General features: G+C 50.2%; 1 pseudogene; it reads right to left on the minus strand.

Annotated features, from left to right (window-relative positions):
• Positions 1-2,683: 2,683 nt before the first annotated feature.
• Positions 2,684-7,379, minus strand: part of LOC119309036 — a 5,234-nt pseudogene continuing 538 nt past the window's right edge.

A 7,379-nucleotide genomic window follows, 5' to 3' on the forward strand; every position in this document is an offset into this window, starting at 1 on the left:
GCATCAACTTCCTTCCTCTCATTCGCTGGCGTCAGCTTGGGGATTGTAGATCGTGGGAATCAAGTAGCAAACGCAGCGGGGGACGACCGGGAGTAGTAAGCCGCTAGCCATGATTACCATCCAAATTCGAATCAACTTATACGAGTATATACTCCCTCCGTACGAAAAAACCTGTCATCAAAATTGACAAAAATAGATGTATTTAAAACTAAAATATATCTAGATACATCCCCTTTTATTCATTTTGATGACAAGTATTTCCGGACGGAGGGAGTAGTTAGCACTAACGGGCAAGTAGCAAAACACACATATATATACACGAATCTTGCGACAAACATACGGCTTCCGATCCTATATACAATACAGTATTCCCTCTGTTTCTCTTTAGTTTGCATATAAGTTTTGGTCAAAGTCAAACTTTGTAAAGTTTGACTAACTTTATAGAAAAAAATATCAACATCTATTATTCTAAAGTTATATGTTATGAAAATGAATTCATCATGCATATAATAATATTGATTTTATAGTGCGAATGTTGATATATTTTCCTACAAAACTAGTCAAACTTTAAAAAGAAACCGAGGAAGTACAAAATAGACTTTTTAATACAGTAGAAGAATAGAAATCCCGTATCTCTCTCTCGGGCGCGTGTGCATGTGTGTGCTACTGTAGCTGTAGGTTTGATTAGATTATTAGATTTGGAGATGGATCGCTGATGTACGATACGATTCATCAGAGGGCCGCCGGGGAGGAGATGGTGCCACGGAGGAGCCATTAGTTCATGCCGCCGTCCGGACGCGGGAAAGACGTACGGGCACACCGACAATTCCTTAGCCAGGCTCGATCTGCAGGTTGGTTTACATCGATCGCGATTCTAGCCGCCGATGGAGCACATGCATCATATGCATGCATGGACGTGCACGGCGGGGTATGTACGGTCCCCCGACCGGAGGGAGAGGTTGGGAGTTCTTGCGCGCGGTGGCTTTTGGGGTACGTGCTCCGTTCACCGAACTCGGAGGTCGAGTCGAACGAACGACGGAGGAGCACCGGAGGCGTCCGACGGTGGCAACCAAATCGCCATGGCCGGAACTGGGGAACCTCCGCAGCGGGTGGATTTGTGAGTCGAGAACTCTGAGAGTTTGACCCTGTCGAGGAGTGAGTAGACCGTGGCCGTGGTCGATTACCGGGCAGCTTCATGTCATGTCGGCGCGCGGAATGGGAGAAAAGGTTGCTGCTTTGCTCGGAATTCGAACCGGCCGGAGTCGACGGCGGACGTGGTGGTCCGGGAGGGTGCGGAACGGCGGGGAGGGAGGTCCGGCTGGAGGTGGAGCCGCCGATGGCATGTAGATTCCTTCCGAATGAGGAGGAGGAGGAGATGGGGCCACGGCCACGGCGGAGCCATGCCGGAGGCAGGGAAGACGACCAACGATTCCTTGGCTGTTGGTTGAGTGAAATTAATAATCAGGGTGGCGACGATCCATATGGCGCCGTTTTGGTCGCCGATCACATCACAGTAGCGTGCACTAGGTGTGCGCGGCTGGCACCATCGCCGGCGTAGACGTGTGCAGTTGGGAGAACGATTGTCGCCGCCGTACGTCTTGGGCGCCGATGGAGCACATGCACATGCATGCATGGACGTGCACGGCCACGGCGTGGTATGTACGCCCCCGGAGAGAGAGGTTGGGATGGGAGCTCTGGCGGTGGCTTTTGGGGTACGGGCTCCGTCGACCGAAATCACCATGGCCGGAACCGGGGAAGGTAGCTACTAGCTAGGCTCCCTCCGCGGTAGGTGGATTTCTGAAAGGTCGGGCAACGGCGACGGTCGAGCTTCACGTGGGAGACGGCGACGCGCAGAATGGGAGAAAGGTTGCTGCCTGGCTCGGGCTCGGAATTCGAGTCTGAATCGACGGCGGCTGTTGGTCGGTCGATTGGGTGGTGGTCCGGGACCGTGATGCTTGAGGACTCGCGCGCGGATGGCAGCGTGAGGCTACGGCAGGCGATTGAGGTCTCCTCGCCGTCGCCGGCGCCGGCGTGGGAAGTAGGAGAGGTTGGTGTCGTGGGGAAAATTAAAGAAAGAGGAGATGTGAAGTTTGCGCTCGCTCGCAACGGAGAAGAGAATTAAAGGGTGTTTGTTTCCAGGGACTTATTGGCTTAGGGACTTAAAAAAGTCCTTATAAGTCCCATCTAAACCAAATAGGAGGGACTTATAGGGACTTAAAGTGGGCAGTTGGGACTTATGAAATAAGACTCTCAAGGAGGGACTTATATGGACTTATAGTTATAATATGGTCTTATAGGGACTTATAAGTCTCAGGAACCAAAAAGATAGGGACTTTTTAGGGACTTGAGACTAAAAAAAATCCTAGGACCAAACAGGGCCTTAGAAGAGAAGAAGAAGAAGAAAAGGGAATGCAAGGGAAGGAAGCATGCCATCCATCGACTCGCTGGTTTCAGTGCACGCGAGCGCGTCTCCACAAGATCGTTTCCATCCATCCATCCAACCGCTCTCTCTGTCCTGTCCTGCTCGGAAACCAGCCATACTCATAATACTACCAAGTTACCAAGTAAGTGAATAGGGTACGAGCAGTGGCTTACAGGGAATACTTTATTGGCATCACCGATGCAGTTGCAGACGGAGCGGGACTGACCCCGATAAAAGGTCCTGATCGATCAGTCAAACTCCTCAAGCTTCAGCATTGACAAAGCCGAGCTCCTTGACCATGCTCCGCAGGTTCTCCCAGGACACCCCGCCGGGCACCGCGGCCTCCTCCGCGTTGACCTTCCACCCAGCCGTGCTCCCCCGCATGTCCTCCGCCTTCATCGCATGCCTGACGTGGCTAGCCACCTGCTCCCTCCTCACCTCGTCGTCAAGCTGGACGCCCACACCCCACACCTCGCAGGCGTACTTGCAGTTGGTGTACTGGTCGACGAACCCCGGCAAGCACACCATCGGCACTCCGGCAGCCACGCTCTCGCAGGTCGAGTTCCACCCGTTATGCGTCAGGAAGCACCCCACGGCCGGGTGCCCTAGCACCTGATCCTGCGGGCACCACGTGGTCAGGAAGCACCGCCCTGCAGTCGCCGCGACGAACTCCGCCGGCAGTGAGCTCAAGCCAGCGCCGAGGACGAGGTTGTCCCAGATGGACCAGAGAAACGGGGCCGCTGGCGGCGAGGCCCCACGCGAACTCGGCGAGCTGGTCGGTGGAGAGGACCGTAAGGCTGCCAAAGTTGGCGTACACGTTGGAGCCTGGTTGTTGCGTGTCCAACCACGCGAGGCACTCGGTGTCCTGCTTCCACAGGCCCAGGCCGCTGGCGGAGCCGGAGGCGTCGTCGTCCCTTGGCCTTAGGTGGTGGTTGAGGAGGGGGCCTAGGGGACCGACAGTGTAGATGCGGGGGTATTCGGCGCGGAGAGCGGCGAGGACGTCGGCTTCTAGGTCGTCGAAGGTGTTGAGGATGAGCGCGCCGGCCTTGGTGCAGCCGTTGGCCTCCACGATGTTGAAACGGAGGCCAAAATCGTCCGGGTCAGTCGTGCAGACGAAGCTGGAGGTGTCTCCGAGGCTGATCCGCGGCATGCCCGGGATCCAATCGATGACCGTTCTACTCAGGTGTCCGTTCGTCAAGCAGCTCTCGTCTGCAAACATACGTATGTAATAACAGTACAAACAATGAAACAAATACTAGTAAGTTTACTGTAAGTTGCTCAAAAAACAAAGCTTTGCCAAGTTGCTCGAAAATTTATAATAAGTCAATGTTTTATTATTTTTTGAATAAATTAAGGCAATGTTTCGAGGCAAAGAGTTGTAAAAATCACATTGAGTTTTGAGAAACGGATTTTTTTATTGTTTCTCAATTGGAGCATGCAAAAACTCCAAACCAAACTAGATCAACGCACCCTACACTCTTAGCACCTAGGAGATCGACAAGTGGACAGAAGGAGCTAGCCTGACTCGGGGAAGACATCAGAAATAAGCGCCGAAGATGGAGTGCATTGCATCCCGGATGCCCATGCTCACAACATCAACCAACACATGACAACACGGCACCCCAAGCCTCGCCGCCGAGGCAAAAGAGGCAACCCACACCAGCTACTCCTCCGGAAGACACCCTGAGCACCCAAGCAGCATCTCCAAGGAGAGGACGACGCCATGGCGCCAACGCTGCATGGCCCGGCAAACCGAGCCTAAGGTTTCCACCGGTGCCTGATCAGGGGATGGACATGGCCATGACAATGCCTCCAGGGAGGAGACGAAGCCCACAAGGCGTCATTGTTGCCCGCGGCCACAACAACCCACAGGTTTCTCTTCGGCCATGTTCATCAAGTTTCGATACTATGCCTTTATAATCTCTCGAAACCTCCAAAAAGATTTATTGAGCAATTTTTTCACCGTCACCAACCCATGTTCCACAACAATCTAATCTAGAGCTATTTTTGATACCTTGTCAGAGTAGGAATTCACCGTTGGAGCTATCTTCATCAACACGTTGGAGTTATATATATATATATATATATATATATATATATATATATATATATATATATATATATATATATATATATATATATATATATATATATAAAGAGAGAGAGAGAGAGAATGAGAGAGAGAGAGAGAGGAGTTGGACCTCATCGTCGTGAGTCCCGATGTAAAATATCCCTCATCGCGGGACTATTGAGAATTCATCTCAAAGGGGCGGAAGTACCGACTTACAAGGCCACACTTACCACTCAATCTGCTCAACAACAGTACAATGTATGACTAAGTGCATAATCAGGATCTCCCGTGGAGATTTTAGATAAAAGGCATGCGCGCGACTTTATAGATAAAGACACCAGACAGAGTTCGAACACTAACAACCAACGAAACAGACAGATGAAATGTTGCCCCAAACGCGGGCTCACCCAAAGTTTAAAGGAGAGATACATGGCTCCCAGGCCAGCACACGTACGGCACGCAGGCCGGAGGAACTAAGAATGACATAGCCAACAACTAGTCAACGCCAAAGCAACAAAGCAACATGCTCCTGTCTGGCTAGGGAAGACGCCGAGGCCCGCACTTTAGATATCAGGAGATCAAGAGCATCCCAGTCCTCCGTCTTAGTCAATGTTCTCCACTGCTACAGGAACATACATGATTTAAATAAGCAATCAGCAGGCTTAGCAGGGAAAACATGGTCGATGGTAAATTTTATTCCTAGTCGTCCATAAAGACCAGCACATAGCTCCAAGGCCAACCCAGAAGAACCTTTTAGAAACGCCAGTCAAAGAATTAGCAAGGGCCCGAATCTTAGAGAAGGATGAGGGGTCCCATGAGACCTCGAGCCAGGATCTAACACATCTCCAGACCAACTTGGCCAAAACACAGTGGAAAAAAATGTGATTCGTGTCCTCCAAAGCACCGTAGTGGGCGCAGAAATCCGATCCCGGGCCATTCCTCTTATGGACCTGGTCCGCCGCGGGCAAACGCCCTCGAAAAGCTTGCCACATGAAGATCTTCACCTTTGGGGGAATACGAGCCCGCCAAACCAGATTAAATTTGTTGGTGGGAGATCCGCCAACAAGCTTTGAATATACATACTTAACCGAAAAATGAACTGGAGAGGTATGGGGCTAGACCACCGAGTCCACGTTCTCCAAGAGCGTAGGGAAGAAAACAGTAAGTCTTTGCCAATCTTCAAAATCTACATGAGATAGGGAATGACGAAAAGACCAAGTCCCAATTATTAGCCGAGAGCTCGGCGATTGAGATGTTTGGGTTGGGACAATAGGAAAAGAGTGTGGGAAAACTCACAGACAGAGGTGAGTCTCCACACCACTAATCAAGCCAGAAGCAAACAGAGGAGCCGTCCCCGATAACAAACTTAACATGGACCAAAAACAAAGGCCTAACTTTGACCAAATCCTTCCAGAATTGTGAGCCTCCATGCGCAGAAGCAAACAACGGGATAGAAAGAGGGAAGTGCGTAGCTTGAAGGATAGAGAACCATAAGGATCCAACTCCTGTTGTCATAATTTTTCACCACCATGTAATCAGTAGGCATTTATTCATGATGGTAGTGTTAATAATGCCCAACCCCCAAAGATTTTTTGGTCTACACATAAGTTTCCACCTGACAAATCTGTATTTGCGCCTATTGTCTGCCACATTCTAGTAGAAAACACCTCTATGCTTATGAAAGCATGTGTGCGTGCCAACCGAGAGCAGATAGAAGCACATGAAAAACATTGGTAAGGAGGATAAGCAAGCATTGATCAGCGCCACTTTCCCAGCATTAGTATTGTATCTATCTCGCCAAAGGAGGACCCTATTGCCCACTTTAGCCACGGCAGGAGCAAATTCTTTCTCATAAAGCATATCAGGGGAGATAGGGAGCCCAGATATTTAAACAAGAAAGATCCCAGCTTACAATTGAGGAGGTGGGCCACCCTTAAGGCCTCGATATTATCCACACCAGTAACTATGACCTCACTTTTAGAGAAGTTAATTTTGAGACCCGACAGTGCCTTGAAGCACAAAAGAATAAACTTGAGGTGAGCGATGTAGGATTCATTTAGGTCTACCATAATGATAGTGTCATCCGCATATTGGAGATGAGTGACCCCTTCAGCATCGATCTTTTTTGATATAAATTGGTTCGAGGTGTTACCTTTGAGTGGCACGTAGCCTCTTTCCGTTAGCTCCCGGAGCCGCATGTGGGCCATCAGCGATGCAGCGCTACAAGTCCAGAGCACCATGCTCGGCGCGCCCAGCTCCCGCGGCACGTCCAGCGCGAAGCTCATCAACACCGTCGGCAGCACGCAGGTCACCGGTGGCACGCCTGGGGTGCCGTTGAGCCGCAGGAGGAGCTCCTTCAGCGGCTCCGCGGACCGCTGGCTCGTGGCGGCAGACAGCCTGAGGTCGTAGTCCTCGACGTCCCGGTCAAGGTTTTGGATCCCAAGTGGACATTTTTTCTCGAGGGGCACCGGAATTTGCGGTTACCATGGTAACCGCGAAACACCGGAAAAAATTCAAACAAAATTTGAAATTAAATTTTGAATTCAAATATTTTTGAAATCGATATAGATAGAGGTTTAACTCCCAAAGTTATCACTTATCTGCTCCTGGCGTAGTGGCTATTCAAGCTGAACTCCCCCTTGCTAAAAGGTCACGAGTTAGACACCTGTCCAGTCCAACAAATTTCTTGCTTTTTTTAACTTTTGCATATCAAAAAGAAATTAAAAAGCGTGTGTCAAGATTCGAACCCACAACGTGCTGTTGAGGAAAGGCTGGCGTAGCACTAGGCCACGACCACTTTCGTTAAAATAGAAGAGATGGCCTTTATTTAACTACACTCTCAGCGTTTGAATTCAAAATTTTCCAGATTTTTTGCCCGGTATGAGT

This window comes from Triticum dicoccoides, chromosome 5B, assembly GCF_002162155.2.
Source record: "Triticum dicoccoides isolate Atlit2015 ecotype Zavitan chromosome 5B, WEW_v2.0, whole genome shotgun sequence".
Taxonomy (NCBI): domain Eukaryota; kingdom Viridiplantae; phylum Streptophyta; class Magnoliopsida; order Poales; family Poaceae; genus Triticum; species Triticum dicoccoides.